Genomic DNA, 16,934 nt, shown 5'->3' with positions numbered 1-16,934 from the left:
TGTTACTAGTCTGTAGGATCATATTCTTGTGTGTTTCTATTGCTGCTAACCATAGCAGGATCACAAGTCGACGAGACTGACTAGGAGAACATGACGAATAAGGAGTTGCATGATAAATTTCAGCAAATGATGAGTGGAGAGGTGCAAGATGTGCTAAACAGATTTAAAGAGGCCATGGAGAAGATAGATGGCATGGAGAAGACGTTCGAAAGAAAGCTCGATAACAAGTTTAATGAATTGCTCGCGCGTCTTCCACCACCACCACCGGCTGCACCTAACGCACCTCTACAACAACAACAACAACAACAACAACAACAACAACAACATCGCCTTCCAAATCAAGTGGGACGAGCACATCGCATTCCCATTGACCCTGGGCAAAACTCTGGTGCTGCTGTTGATGCTTCTGTAGGTCCTGCTGCTACTGTAGAGGTGGAGGACCATTACGAGGATGAGGTTGATCCAAATCAGAACTATGTGCAACCACCAGCACCACCACCACCAGGTCGTCCTCAGGTATATCATCGCAACGGTAGGCTTATACCACCACATGAGGTACGAGATCATGACCATCTTCCTAAACAGAAATTGAATATTCCACCATTTGAGGGTAGATATGTTCCTGATATATATCTTACTTGGGAGTTAGAAACTGAACAACGTTTTACATGTTTACAATATCCTGAGGAGAGACGTGTTCCTGCTGCTGTTTGTGCTTTCACTAGCTTCGCATGTGTTTGGTGGTCTGAACATTGGAGATTATATCCTATTCCAGCTACTTAGGATGCTTTGAAAACTGCTATGCGTACTCGTTGGGTTCCACCATATTATCAACATGAATTACTTCAAAAATTGCAGCGCTTAAGACAAGGAAAAAATTCTGTACAAGAATATTATCAGGAATTACAAAGTGGCATGATTAGATGTGGTATCGTTGAGGAGAATGAAGCTATGCTTGCATGTTTTATGGGTGGATTAAATAGAGAGATTTAGACCATTCTAGAGTATAAGGAGTATACTAATATCACTCGTTTATTCCATCTTGTTTGTAAAGCTGAACGTGAAGTGCAGGATCGACAGGCATTGGCGCGAACTAACTTTTCAGCAGGTCGATCTTCATCATGGACACCACGTGCATCCTCTACTTCCACTGCACCAGCACCTCCATCAGGTGCCACCTCCAGCCGTGATATAAGAAAGTAGGCACAACCACCACTATCTGCCAAGAGCACACCTGCCGGGCCTGCGCAGAGCTCTTCTTCTTCCATGGCATCAACAGGGCACACAAGTGATATTATTTGTTGTTGCTGTAAGGGAAGAGGACATTTTGCGAGAGAATGCAAATATCAGCGTGTGATGATTGCTACTTGGGATGGTGGGTATGAGTCCGCTAGTGACTACGATGAGGAGACTTTGGCTCTTATTACACATGAAGAACACGATGGAGATGATGCTGATCATGAGACACAATACATGGCTGCTGAAGATGCTGACAGGTATGAATGTTTAGTTGCTCAACATGTTCTGAGTGTGCAGGTTACACAAGCTGAGCAAAATCAGAGGCATAATTTTTTCCATACAGAGGGAGTTGTGAAGGAACGTTCTGTTCGCATCATCATAGATGGAGGGAGCTGCAGCAACTTGGATAGCATGGAGATGGTGGAGAAGCTATCTCTCACCACAAGACCACATCCACATCCTTACTACATCCAATGGTTCAACAACAGCGGCAAGGTTAAGGTAACATGTACTGTTCGTGTGCATTTTAGTATCTCTACATATGCTGATTATGTTGATTGTGATGTGGTACCTATGCAAGCATGTTCCTTCTTACTTGCTAGACCATGGAAATTTGATAAAAATTCTGTACACCATGGTAGAAACAATCAGTATACTCTTGTTCATAAGGACAAAAATATTAATTTGCTTCCTATGAGTCCTGATTCCATTTTGAAAGATGATATTAATAGAGCTAATAAAGCAAAACAGGAGCAAAATAAGAGTGAAAATCAGATTGTGGCAAAATAATTTGAGCAACAAATAAATCCTAATAATAAACCATCTAGTGTTGTTTTTGAAATTAAATTGAAAAGTGCATGTTTACTTGCCACCAAATCTGATATTGATGATCTAGATGTTAGCAAATCTATTTGCTATGCTTTTGTGTGCAAAGAGGCATTATTTTCATTCGAGGACGTGGCTTCCTCTTTGCCTACTTTTGTCACTAACATTTTGCAGGAGTTCGCTGATGTCCTTCCACAAAACGTGCCATCGGGATTACCACCTATTCGAGGGATTGAGCATCAAATTGACTTAATTCCCGGTGCATCATTACCCAACCGTGCACCATATCGTACAAATCCAGAGGAGACGAAGGAGATCATGCGTCAAGTACAAGAGCTACTCGACAAAGGTTATATACGCGAATCCCTTAGTCCTTGTGTTGTTCCTATCATTGTAGTGCCGAAAAAGGATGGTACGTCGCGTATGTGCGTTGATTGTAGAGGCATTAATAATATTACTATTTGTTATCGTCATCCTATTCCTAGGCTAGATGATATGCTTGATGAATTGAGTGGCTCTACAATATTCTCCAAAGTTGATTTGCGTAGTGGATACCATCAAATTAGTATGAAATTGGAGATGAATGGAAAACAACATTTAAAACTAAGTTTGGATTATATGAGTGGTTAGTCATGCCTTTTGGGTTAACTAATGCACCTAGTACTTTCATGAGATTAATGAACGAAGTTTTACATGCTTTCATTGGACGATTTGTGGTAGTTTACTTTTATGACATATTGATTTATAGCAAGGAACATTTGGAACATTTACATGTTGTTTGTATTGCTCTACGTGATGCACATTTGTTTGGTAACCTTGGGAAGTGCACCTTTTGCACCGACCGAGTATCTTTTCTTGGCTATGTTGTTACTCCATAGGGAATTGAAGTTGATAAAGCCAAGATTGAAGCTATTGAGAGTTGGTCGCAACCCAAAACGGTCACACAAGTGAGGAGTTTCCTTGGCCTTGCTGGTTTCTATAGGCGTTTTGTGAGAGATTTCAGCACCATTGTTGCACGTCTCAACAAGCTTACAAAGAAGGATGTTCCTTTTGTTTGGGATACCACACATGAAGAAGCCTTCACGGTATTGAAAGATAAGTTGACACATGCTCCTTTACTCCAACTTCCTGATTTTAATAAGACTTTTGAGTTGAATGTGATGCTAGTGGAATTGGATTAGGAGGTGTGTTATTACAAGATGGCAAACCCGTTGCATACTTTTCTGAAAAAATGAGTGGGCCTAGTCTGAACTATTCTACTTATGGTAAAGAATTACATGCTCTTGTTAGGACCTTAGAAACATGGCAACATTATTTATGGCCCAAGGAATTTGTTATACATTCTGATCATGAATCTTTGAAACACATTAAAAGTCAAGCAAAACTGAACCGTAGACATGCTAAATGGGTTGAATTCATTGAGACTTTCCCTTATGTCATTAAACACAAGAAGGGTAAAGAAAATGTTATTGCTGATGCACTGTCTCGTCGTTATACTATGCTTTCACAACTTGACTTTAAAATATTTGGTTTGGAGACCATCAAAGATCAATATGTGCATGATGCTGAATTTAAAGATGTATTGCAGAATTGTAAGGAAGGGAGAACTTGGAACAAGTTCGTTCTTAACGATGGATTTGTGTTTCGTGCTAAGAAGCGATGCATTCCAGCTAGCTCCGTTCGTCTTTTGTTGTTGCAGGAGGCGCATGGAGGAGGATTAATGGGACACTTTGGCATCAAGAAGACGGAGGATATACTTGCTACACATTTCTTTTGGCCAAAGATGAGACGGGATGTTGAGCGTTTTGTTGCTCGCTACACTACATGTCAAAAAGCTAAGTCACGACTCAATCCCCATGGTTTATATATGCCTTTTCCCTAGTGTTCCTTGGGAGGATATATCTATGGACTTTGTTTTAGGTTTACCTCGAACAAAGAAGGGGAGGGCTAGCATATTTGTTGTCGTGGATAGATTCTCGAAAATGGCACACTTTATACCATGTCATAAAAGCGATGATGCTGTTAATGTTGCCGATTTGTTCTTTCGTGAAATTATTCGCTTGCATGGTGTGCCAAATACTATTGTTTCAGATCATGATACTAAATTTCTAAGCCACTTTTGGAGATGTTTATGGGCTAAGTTAGGGACTAAACTACTTTTTAGTACTACTTGTCACCTCCAAACTGATGGACAAACTGAAGTAGTCAATAGAACATTGTCTACTATGCTTAGGGCTGTTTTGAAGAAGAATAAGAAAATGTGGGAAGAATGATTGCCTCATATTTAATTTTCTTATAATCGTTCATTGCATTCTACTACTAAGATGTGACCTTTTGAAATTGTGTATGGTTTCCTACCTCGTGCACCTATTGATTTGTTGCCTCTTCCATCTTCGGAGAAGGTTAATTTTGATGCTAAAGAACGTGCTGAATTGATTTTAAAAATGCATGAGTTAACTAAGGAAAACATTGAGTGTATGAATGCTAAATATAAACTTGCTGGAGATAAGGGTAGAAAACATGTTGTGTTTGCACCTGAAGATCTTGTTTGGTTACATTTGCGTAAGGATAGATTTCCTAATTTGCACAAATCAAAGCTAATGCCACGTGTTGATGGTCCTTTTAAGGTGTTAGAGAAAATAAATGATAATGCATATAAACTTGAGCTGCCTGCAGATTTTGGGGTTAGTCCCACTTTTAACATTGAAAATTTGAAGCCTTATTTGGGTGAGGAAGATGAGCTTCCGTCGAGGACGACTTCATTTCAATAAGGGGAGGATGATGAGGACATCAATACCATTATTACACCCACAACCCCTGCTGCTATACATACTGGACCAATTACTAGAGCTCGCGCACGCCAATTGAATTATCAGGTACTTTTGTTTCTTGGTAACGGTTCTAATGTTCATGAGAATATGATGCTGCCTAAATTGGATACATTTGTTTTGCTTACAAATGAAGGGCCTAGCTTGGACAAGAAAGATGAATCTAGCAACAAGTTCAAGCATGGAGATGATGGCATGCACAAGGGGATCAAGAACGGAGTTACAAGTGATGATTTCAGGACTTTGAAGCCACCATAAGGAGTGCATGAAGCCTTGGACGAAATATACAATGTGCCACTTCATAAATTTCGTCCAGAGGCTATTCTAGGTGCCGCGTCACCTTATTATTGGGTCAGGCCCATGTATTTTCGAAATACTTAAGTATAGGCTGTTTTTAGAGTCCGTATGTGTGGGGAAACAAGAGTTAGGGGTGGTTTCGGACCCCTCCTCCAAGGGCCACGAAATTCCCTCCCTCTTCCTCCATATATACAGCCCTTAGGGCATCGTTTAGACTTTGGGTTTTGTTTAGATTAAAAGTTCGCCATAGCTGCAAATTTGCGTACTTCGTTTGTGTCCAACGACCAGACCAAGACGTCACAGAACCCCACCTTCATTAATAAAGCTTTCCTATTTTATTCACAATATCTAGATTGCAATCTCAGTTTCTTGCTTGTTCTTCATTTGCTCGCAGGAAATAGACCCTCGTGGTCAGGTTGATCGTGCTCCGGCATGGTCAATAACCCTCGGAAGTTGGTTTAGCGATTGCTATGGCGCGACATCTTCGCACGTTCGTAGTTGGATCGTCAAATTCGACTCCCACAGAAAACTATATCTATCTCATCGAAACATCGGGACACCTTCGCATCTATCACCAAGAGTGTCACCAAGTTGAGAAACTTGTCAAAAAGCAGAAGGCTGAGTACGAGAAGCGGGATGGGGATAAAGGCCAAGAGGGTGCTAGAGGGAAGGGCCGTGGAGGCAGAGGGGGCCGCTGCGGTAAGGCCCCACATCAAAAGGAGAAACCTGCTAGAGGTCGGGAGAAGAAAGAAGGAGATGGTGAGAGTGATGAAGGGGATGAAGAAGAAACTAGCGAGCAAGAATTCTAGAAAGCAACCGAAGCCATGTGTATTGATGGGTGACGTAGGGTAGAACCCTAATCGGCCGATCTTTCATGAAAGGAGAAGATCCCACGATGAACACGAAGAACACGAGGAGGGAAACAAGGGTAAACACGGGGAAAACACAAGAGGGACACTCAAACCAACAAGAATGATTACACAAGTGCTAGATCCTCGAAACACGATAGGAGATACAAGATCCAAAGTCAACAACGGACAGTACAGGGTAGATGGTTTGGTGTAGGGTAGAACCCTAATCACTCGATCTTTCACGAAAGGAGCGGATCCCGCAATGAACACGAAGAACACAAGGGGAAAACGAGGGGAAACACAAGGAAAAACACGGGAGAATCACTAAACCAACACAAGATAGTCACACATGTTCTAGATCCTCGAGTACACAAGGAAAGATACACGATCCACGGACAACTAAGGACGATACACGGGTAGCCGGTCTTCTCCGTGAGGAGGTCTTGAGTTCTTCCCTAAAAGGGGTCTTGAATCCGCTTGGGGGATCTTCTCCGGTGGAGGCTCGAATCTCGAAGGAGAAGGTAACCAAGTGGATGAGGAAAGCTCTCACACGAAATATGAGCTAATCCTTTGCTAACCCTAAAAAGGAGGAGGGAGAGGTCTATATATAGTCTTAGTGTAAAAGGGGGCGAAAAGGGGGTACAAGGGCCGCGGCCCAACACATGGCAGCGCACATGCGCCGGACGTCCGGGAGTCACGGGTCGTCCGGAGGCTTGCGAGGGTCCGGACGTCCGGTGCCTGTTGGACGTCCGTAGATTCAGCTCGGGTGGACTTCGGTCGGACATCCGGTCGGGGTCGGACGTCCGGAGGCTGGAGGTCGTCGGTCATGCGTAGGGCTTCGGAAATCGTAGTTTTGGCTCGGGTATGGAAGTGTCGGTCATCCGGGGAGGGCCGGACGTCCGAAGCCTGGAGGTCGTCGCACGTCCGGGGTTCGTCGGTCGTCCGGAGCCTGGGGACTTCGAGCAGTTATTCTTCTTGTCCCGTGAACTTGTCGTCCTCACCGTCTTCTCCGTTGAATGTAGTTGGTCCGTGTCCTTCCTCCAAGCACCTGATCACACATAGGGTTTCCTCTTGAGGTAGTAGCCAATTCTCATGCATGGTAAGTGGTAGTTCGGAGAGGAGTGAGTTCACCTTAGTTTCAAGAGCTCTTGCACATGCTCGTGTCATTGGTCTACTAGTCACTTGGTGAGACGATGGTAGGTCCATGGGGATGACCTTGGGATGCTACGCATCATCTCCCCTCCCTTGGGGAAGTTCCGTCCTCGGATCAAGTTCTTCATCACCATGGAAGGGAGAAAGATCTTTGACGTTGAAGATGTCGCTCATGTTGTACATGTCGCGCGGAATGTCGATCTTGTATGCGTTGTTATTGTAGCATGCAAGCACCTTAAAGGGTCCATCCGCTCGTGGTCGAATTTTGGACTTGCGTTCTTGGGGAAAGCGGTCATTGCGAAGGTGTAGCCACACGATATCTCCGGTGTTGAATACCATTGGTTGCTTATTGAAGTTGAGCTTGGTCGCAAGTCGTTGTACTTGGCGCTCGATAGTATGTCTTGTATCTTCATGCATCTTCCTGAGATGAGTCACACGTGCACTTGCATCCAAATTGATGCGCTCTTGTAGTGATAGAGGGAGAATGTCCAATGGGGACAAAGGGTTGAATCCGTAGATGACCTGGAAGGTGGACTTTCCGGTTGTTGAGTGTATTGCTCGGTTGTAGGCGAACTCGGCAATAGGTAGGCACTCCTCCCACTCCTTGATGTTCTTCTTGATGAGTACTCAAAGTAGAGCGGAGAATGTGCAGTTGGTGACTTCCGTTTGGCCTTCGGTTTGTGGATGATACGCCGTGGAGAAAAGTAGCTTGATTCCGATCTTAGCACATAGTGTCTTCCAAAAGTAGCTAAGGAACTTGACGTCGCGGTCCGAGACGATCGTTTTTGGCACTCCGTGTAGACGCAATATTTCCCTACAAAAGAGAGTAGAAACATGTGAAGCATCGTCTATCTTGTTGCAAGGAATGAAATGCGCCATTTTTGAGAAACGGTCCACAACGACAAATACCGAATCTTTCCCATTTCGAGTCCTAGGCAAACCAAGTACAAAGTCCATGCTAATGTCTTCCCATGCTTGATATGGGATTGGTAGAGGCATATAAAGGCCATGGGATTGAGCTTTGGACTTAGATTTGTGACATGTAGAGCATCGGTTGGTGCAGCGGTTGATGTCGCGAAACATCTTGGGCCAAAAGTAGTTCTTCGAGACCGTGGCAAACGTCTTGTCTCATCCAAAATGTCCCATTAAGCCTCCTCCATGAGATTCCTGCAAAAGCAACAAACGAAGAGAAGACTCAGGGATGCAAAGCTTGTTAGCTCTCATAAGATATCCGTCTTTGATGTAATAGCGTTCCCAAGAAGTGTGCGTCAAACACTTGGCATAAGGAGTAGTAAAAGTAGGATCATTCTCATACAAGTCTTTTATATGCTCAAAGCCAATGACATCCAATTCAAGTTGAGTAACAAGCATGCATATGCGGGAAAGTGCATCCGCCACAATGTTTTGTTTACCTTTAATGTACTTGATGACATAAGGAAAAGACTCAATAAATTCACTCCATTTAGCATGACGCTTGTTAAACATGGTTTGTCGCTTAAGAAACTTGAGTGTTTCATGACCAGTATGAACGATAAACTCATGAGGGCGAAGATATTGTTCCCATTCATGCAAAACACGTACTAAAGCATATAGATCTTTGAAATAGATGGGATAATTGAGCTGCACTCTGGAAAGTTTCGCACTAAAGTAAGCTATGGGGCGCTTCTCTTGCGTCAACACACCTCCTATGGCATTACCACTAGCATCGCAATGAATCTCAAAAGGTTTGTCAAAGTTGGGTAAAGCAAGCACGGGATCATGAGTAAGTAAATTCTTAAGCTCATTGAAAGCGGTATCTTGGGATGGTCCCCAAACAAAAGGTGCAATCTTCTTGCTCAAAGCATGCAAAGGCGAAGCAATGGTGCTAGAATCTTTCACAAAGTGACGATAGAAACCCGCAAGGCCAAGAAAGCTACACACTTGTTGCAAATTTGTTGGTTGTGGCCAAGTCTTAATAGCATTGACCTTGGACTCATCAACATGAACACCCTTAGAAGAAATAACAAAACCCAAGAAAACAAGCTTGTCAATGCCAAAAAGACATTTCTCCATATTAGCATAGAGATGCTCTTTTCGAAGAGTTTGCAAAACGGTTCGGACATTGGTGACATGCTCTTTGAGAGACTTGCTAAAAACAAGGATATCATCGAAGTAAACCACAACAAACACACAATGTAAGGGCGAAAGACATGATTCATAAGACGCACAAAAGTGCCCGGTGCTTCCGATAGACCCATAGGCATGACTAACCACTCATATAAGCCAAACTTGGTTTTGAAAGCGGTTTTCATTCATCACCCTCTTGTATGCGTATTTGATAGTAACCACTCTTAAGATCAATTTTGGAAAATATAGTGGCACCACTAAGTTCATCAAGCATATCATTAGGGCGTGGAATGGGATACCTATAATGAATGGTGATAGCATCGATAGGTCTACAATCGGAGCACATGCGAAAGCTAGCTTCTCTTTTTGGCACAAGAATGACCGGGATGGCACAAGGGCTCAAACTTTCAAGCACATGTCCATGGTCTATGAGATGCCTTACTTGCCTTTGTATTTCTTTGATTTCTTCGGGGTTGACGCGGTAGGGAGCTTTGTTCAAGAGTGGTGCTCCGGGGATGAGGTCGATGTGGTGCTCAATGCCTCGTAGTGGAGGTAGTCTCGGAGGTAGCTCGTCGGGGAAAACATCGTGAAATTCTTGCAAAAGAGAAGACAACACTAGAGGAAGAGTGTGAGAAGTGTTAGCTTGTGGTGCATTGTCCTTGCACAGAAGGACGTAGTGTAGGACACTAGATGGGTTCTCACACACTCCTCTAATCTCACTTTTGGTAGCAAATATGACTAAGTTCTTCTTTTTGCTCATCGTGGAGGCATTCGATATGGGCTTGTGGCGCTCACTCTCTTTTTGGTGGCTCACTCTCTCACCCTGATCTCCATGATGGGTGGCTTTCTTGTCGGCGATCACTTCGCTTGGAGACATGGGACGAAGTACATACTCCTTGCCCTTCATCTTGAAGATGTAGTGGTTCATTCGGCCATTGTGAATGACACCTCTATCAAATTTCCATGGCCGTCCAACGAGAAGGTGGCAAACGGTCATTGAAACAACGTCTCACTCCAAAATGTCTTCATAGGCGCCAATTTTGAAGGAGACTTGTACTCGATGCTCGACTTGGATAGTGTCGGAGTCGCTAAGCCATTGCACTTTGTATGGATGTGGGTGCTACTGTCTCGTTTTGGCAGAAGAATGACCGGAACGGCACAAGGGCTCAAACTTTCATGCACATGTCCATGGTCTATGAGATGCTTTACTTGCCTTTGTATTTCTTTGGTTTCTTCGGGGTTGACGCCGTAGGGAGCTTTGTTTGGAAGCGGTCCTCCGGGGATGAGGTTAATGCGGTGCTCAATGCCTCGTAGTGGAGGTAGTCCCGGAGGTAGCTCGTCATGGAAAACATCGTGAAATTCTTGCAAAAGAGAAGACAACACTAGAGGAAGAGTGTGAGAGGTGTTAGCTTGTAGTGCATTGTCCTTGCACAAAAGGACATAGTGTAGGACACTAGATGGGTTCTCACACACTCCTCTTATCTTACTTTTGGTGGAAAATAGGATTAAGTTCTTTTTGTCGCTCATCGTGGAGGCGCTCGATTTGTGCTTGTGGCGCTCACTCTCTTTTTGATGGCTCGCTCTCTCACTATTCTCTCCACGATTGGTGGCTTGCTTGTCAGCGATCACTTGGCTTGGTGACATTGGACGAAGGACGCACTCCTTGCCCTTCATCTTGAAGATGTAGTGGTTCGTTCGGCCGTTGTGGATGACTCCTCTATCAAATTGCCATGAGCGTCTAAGGAGAAGGTGGCAAACTGTCATTGGAACGACATCGCACTCCAAGGTGCCTTCGTAGGCGCCAATTTTGAAGGAGACTTGTACTCGGTGCTCGACTAGGATAGTGCCGGAGTCGCTAGGCCATTGCACTATGTATGGATGTGGGTGCTTCGTCATGGGAAATTGGAGCTTGGATCAAAGTTCTTCACTTGTGAGGTTATGACAACTCCTTCCATCGATGATGACCTTGACGGATCGTCCATTGATGCCGGCCTTGGTGTGGAATATGTGGCATCTTTGGTCTTCTTGTTGGTGATGTTGGAGAGTCAAGACTTTCGAGACAACAAGAGCTGGACTTGAATCTTCATCGCAAAAGACTTGTTCCTCTTCATCGTTCACTTGCCGGTCTATGGCGACTTGCTCAAGAGCGTCCATTTCTCCTTCACTCATCGAGTCATAGGTGTCGTCGTCATTGAGGATCATGGTCCGCTTGTTGGTGCACTCATAGGACTTGTGGCCTCGGCCTCCGCATGTGAAGCATTTGAAGGAACTCGTCTTGACGGTCTCATCGGTGGGGGTTGAGGATGATGAAGCTCTCGTCTTGAAGTTGCTCGTAGTAGGAGGATGACTTGGAGTTGACGAAGCTTTCTTGGAACTCGACTTGTCGATGTTGCTTGTGGAAGGCTTTGTAGACGGTGCTGGAGTCGTTGAAGCTTGGGTGTTGGAGAAGCCGTAGGACTTGGATGAGAACTTGGCATACTTGAAATCGTCTTGCACTTGACATTCTGCCTTTGTAGCTTGATGCACTAGCTCGATGAGGTTCGAGTATGGTTGGAAGTCGGCGATCTTCTTGATAGGATGGTTGGGTCCATTCAAGAAACGTGCCATTGTTTGCTCATCCTCCTCCGTGACATTGGCTCGTATCAGAGCAATCTCCATCTCCTTGTAGTACTCTTCAATGCTCTTGGTTCCTTTCTTGAGTAGTTGGAGTTTATTGAAGAGGTCGCGGTTGTAGTACGTAGGCACAAAGCATGCTCTCATGACATCCTTCATTTGCGCCCAAGTAGTGATGGGTGGTTCACCTCTTGCCTCTCGGTGCTCGATAACTTGTTCCCACCAAATGAGGACATAGCCTTTGAACTCAAGTGATGCCATCACGATCTTCTTCACTTCGTCGTAGTTGTGCAAACGGAAGATTTTGTCAACTTTCAATGCCCATGATAGGTATTCTTCGGGATCGTTGCTTCCGTTGAACTTGGGCATGGTGAACTTGAGCTTTCCGTAGCGTTGCTCTTCATTGTGTTGGGGTCGAGGATGATGACGTCCATGTTGTTGATGATTGTCAAGCTCGTGTCGCTCTTGGTGAGGAGGGTTGTCAACCTCATGTTGCTCTTGTCGTGGAGGATTTCCATTGTCGTCATGCTCTTGATGAACTTGATGTTCTTGGCGAGCTTGTGGAGGAGCTTGTCGAGCTCGAGGAGGAACTTGACGAACTTGACCATGCACGCGAGCTTGAAATCTTCGTTCTTGAATTTCTTCGCGAAGTGCTTCTTCATGTTCACGAGCTTGTCGTCCTCAGTCGGCTTTGGCTTGACTTGAATCTCGGAGGGCTTCTTGCACCGCAAGTGCTTGAGCTTCACTGAGTTGTTGTTCTTGGTGTTGTGCCTCGACATCTTGTGCAACTTGGTGGAGACGCGCTCGCTCTTCCTCTTCATGTTGGCGTTGTCGTTGTCGTTCTTGTGCTAGTGCAAAAGCTTCTTGAGTTTGACGTTGTCGGCACTCTTGAGAGTCGGTGTCGCGTAGAGGATTGAGGCTTGCTTGATGATCGTTGCGCGCAGGACGGCGTAGAGTGTTCGATGTTGGTGTACTTGAGCCGAATAGGGTGAAGTCGGAGTGTCGACTTGAGCGAGTCCTTCTTTATGAAGACAAAGGGGAAGAAGAGCGGTTGAGCAACAAAGCGCGAATCTCGTCCATCCTTGCGTCATTCTCTTGCTTGTGATCGTCGAGCTTGTGGTCTAAGTAGTCCCTTGTATGTTGCTCGGAGAGTCGCAAGTCGGCGGCGAGGTTGTCGATGCGTTCACTCATTGCTTGTTGCTCTTGATGCAAAGCACGTTGTGCACCAAAGAGGTGGCTCTTGGTGACGTAGGAGTTCATGTCGTTGTCGTGCTCAATGAAGAGTGGGTTGATAGAAGTACTTGGTCTATCCATCATTCCAACAAAAAATTGAGTGGTAGAAAGAGAAGAACGAATACCAAATGTACCTTGACCGAAGTTGAAAGTGGATCGATGATCACTCCAATGTAGGACAAGGAAATACCACAATTGGTACCAGCTCTTGTTGGTTTCTCACACCTACACAAGTAAAAGCTTATGGTGGAGCTTGGTTAGGATGGTGGCACAAAATTTGATGCAATTGTAAGTGAGCTTCAATAATGTTGGAAAAGATTCGCAAGATGCAATGTAACAAGTATACCAAGCGTATAAGGTACACGGAAACACACACGCAAAATGATAAGTGGGGTCATGCAACCAAGGATGAGCCAAAATGTGGAATCCACAAAAATGTTGTTGTTGCACAACACTAGAGAGACGCTAGCACGACTGCACAATAGGCGGATACAAGAACTTGTGCACAACCTACTTAGCAAAAATGCAACGACTTCTATCCCAAGTATGTTCTATGCAAGGTGTTTCTATGATATGATCCAAGATAATCGAGTATGACAATCTTAATGTTGTATGATGCTATGGTTCTTGCTTAAAAGCTCTTTGCTTATCTTTCTCTTTTGCTCAAAAGCTTGTTTGGCTCTTTGTTGTTTGAGCTCTTTTGTCATGCAATGCTTGACGAACCAAGATAGCAATTGTGTATGCGATGACAACTTTGTGACATAAGAGACGATACCAAGATATGCAACAATGATGTATGTATGCTATGGGCAGTATGATCATTAATGTGCACAAGTCTCGTTGCTGGCAATACTCAATGGCTAGTCTCGATGGGTAAGCAACGCAAAGGAGTAAGGCTATGATGGCTATCAATGTAATGGAAAGAATGATGTATCACGATACCAAGACGAGGTTACCATTCTTTCATTCCACGTCCGTAAGCATGAATGGATGATGGTGATCCAATCGTGAATATCAAGATGTAGTCGAGGTGGTCGTTGTTGATGAGGCGTCCGTGGCGAAGATGAGCGGCGGTGATGTTGATGTTGAACCGTGCCTAGATAGCCGAAACACAAAAGGATACGGAACCGCAACTCAAATTCTCAAAGCACGAAGTGGCAACACATGTCGAAGTGCAAAACAGGTAAGCAATGGTGGTGGTATGTGGAAGTGGTGATGGTATATGGGTGGTAGGAGTGTGTATGCGGAAATGTGGGGTGGTGGTGGTGACTAAAACTAAAAAAGTTCAGTTTCGTCAGTGAGGGTCGGACGTCCGGGCTGGGCCGGTCGTCCGGTCGTCGGACGTCCGGTGCCTGGGCGAAATTTGGGCACGGGATGAACAACTAGGGTTCATGGTGGAGATGTGGAAATTCGTCGAATCCGGAGGATTTTGTGGATGGAAAGGGTGGAGACAAGGGGAAAAAGCTAAATCCACTCAAAACAAAGAAAATCCACAGATCCAAACCAACAAAAGTTCAACACACCAACAAATCACAAAAAACAATTGGGGCTATTTTTGTGGGGAATTTTCGAATTTGGGACAAAAACAACAAAAACTAGGCTAGCAACACAACGGGGAGGCTCCGAAATCGTGATTGACGTGGCTCTAGATACCAAGATGGTGTAGGGTAGAACCCTAATCGCCCGATCTTTCACGAAAGGAGCGGATCCCGCGACGAACACGAAGAACACAAGGGGAAAACAAGGGGAAACACAAGGAAAAACACGTGATAATCACTAAACCAACACAAGATAGTCACACATGTGCTAGATCCTCGAGTACATAAGGAAAGATACACGATCCACTGACAACTAAGGACAATACAAGGGTAGCCGGTCTTCTCCGTGAGGAGGTCTTGAGTTCTTCCCTAAAAGGGGTCTTGAATCCGCTTGGGGGATCTTCTCCAGTGGAGGCTCGAATCTCCGAGGAGAAGGTAACCAAGTGGATGAGGAAAGCTGATGCGGAGCATCCTACGAGCATCACCATGTCAGGAGTCCATTTGGCAAGTGACACGTGCGACATCTACTTCTCATACCTAAAGGTGAATCTTCCCCTTTACACGTGTTCACTTGACCCCTTCGAGGATGGTATACTACTTGACACCCCTCTCGTGTGCATACATAGGTATTGTCGAAACTTCACGGGTGACTAGGAGGAGTGCAAGCGCCAAGGAACACCTACACCATCCACGAGGGAAGCATGGAAGAGAAGATGGAAGAAGGAGCTGCAAAGTCTACAGCGACCGGACGACCAGAAGCCGACGGACGACCGACGAAGATCGGACGTCCGACAAGTCCCAGGCACCGGACGTCCGATGCTCACCGAAAATCCGGTGCCACCCATCCCGAAGCAAAACGACGAACGTCTGACGCCCTCAGGACGACCGGAACCCCGCGAGCGACCAGACGTCCGACGCCGACCGGATGTCCGACCCTGCCTGTGTGCAGCCGGGCCTTTGGCCTTGTATCTCTCTCCCACTTACCCCTTCATGGCTTAGACTATAAATAGACCTTCCCCTCATATTTTCTAGGGTTAGCATTGGTTTAGCTCATTTTCGAGATAGAGCATTACTCATCCACATCGCATCTACTCCATGAGAGAGACGGCGGCCCCTCTAGGGAGAAGATCCACGTTGGATTCAAGACCTCCTCACGGAGAAGACCGGTTACCTCTTGTATCGTCCGTTCTTTACTTTGGATCTTGTATCTTCCTTTGTGTTCATGGATCTAGCGCATGTGTGATCATACTTGTTGGTTTGAGTGTTCTCTTGTGTTCCCCTTGTATTTTTCCCCTTGTTTCCCTCCTCGTGTTCATCGCGGGATCTGCTCCTTTCATGAAAGATCGGCCTATAGGGTTCCTACCCTACATCATCTTGGTATCAAGAGCCACGTTGATCACGATTTCGAAGCCTCCCCTCTTCGTTTTCTAGCGTAATTTTGTTGTGTTCTTCCCAAATTTCGAAAATCCCCACCAAAAATAGCCCCAATTTTTTTTGTGATTTGTTGGTTTGACGAAGTTTTGTTGGATTTGATCCATAGATTTGCTTGGTTTCAAGTGGATCTAGCATCTCCCCAAGTTTCCCCATCTTTCACCCACAAAATCTCATCAATTTTGACCCCCAAAATCCCCAAATTCCGCCCAAAATCGCGTCCCGAAACTCGCATCTCGCGTTGACCCCGACCCCCGGACAACCAACTCTTTCCGGACGTCCAGAGCCCCTGGAACGACCGGACGTCCGACCTTTTCCGGACGACCGGAACCCCTAACCCAAGCCGAACTTACGGATTTCCGAGCCCGCCCGGATGTCCGGCCCCCGGACATCCGACCTTGTCCGGATGTCCGTAACCCATAAAAACTGATTTCGCTCAAATTTTATTTCGGCCATAACTAATTCATCCAAACTCCGATTTTCGCGTTCATTAGCTCATTTTGAAGCTCTTGACACCCCCCTTTCCACAAAAATACCACCAACATCTTTTGACACCATCAAAGTTTGAAACTTTGGCATCTTTGCCTAGGGTTTCCACCACATCATCCTCTACACCACCACCGACTTCCGCAACCTAACCAATATTGATCCCCATCTCATTAGTGGTTGCTTTATGAGTGATTTAAGTCTCCTAAGGTGTCTAGGCTACTTAGGGACGGTTGCTTCTTCATCAACCACCACCACCACCATAACTTCCGCATAGGCTTGACCACTATACACTCCCGCCACCCCAACTTAACCCAATTTTGTTTGAGTTGTGA

This window comes from Triticum aestivum, chromosome 5A (assembly GCF_018294505.1).
Source record: "Triticum aestivum cultivar Chinese Spring chromosome 5A, IWGSC CS RefSeq v2.1, whole genome shotgun sequence".
Taxonomy (NCBI): domain Eukaryota; kingdom Viridiplantae; phylum Streptophyta; class Magnoliopsida; order Poales; family Poaceae; genus Triticum; species Triticum aestivum.
This window is presented reverse-complemented; position numbering follows the sequence as displayed.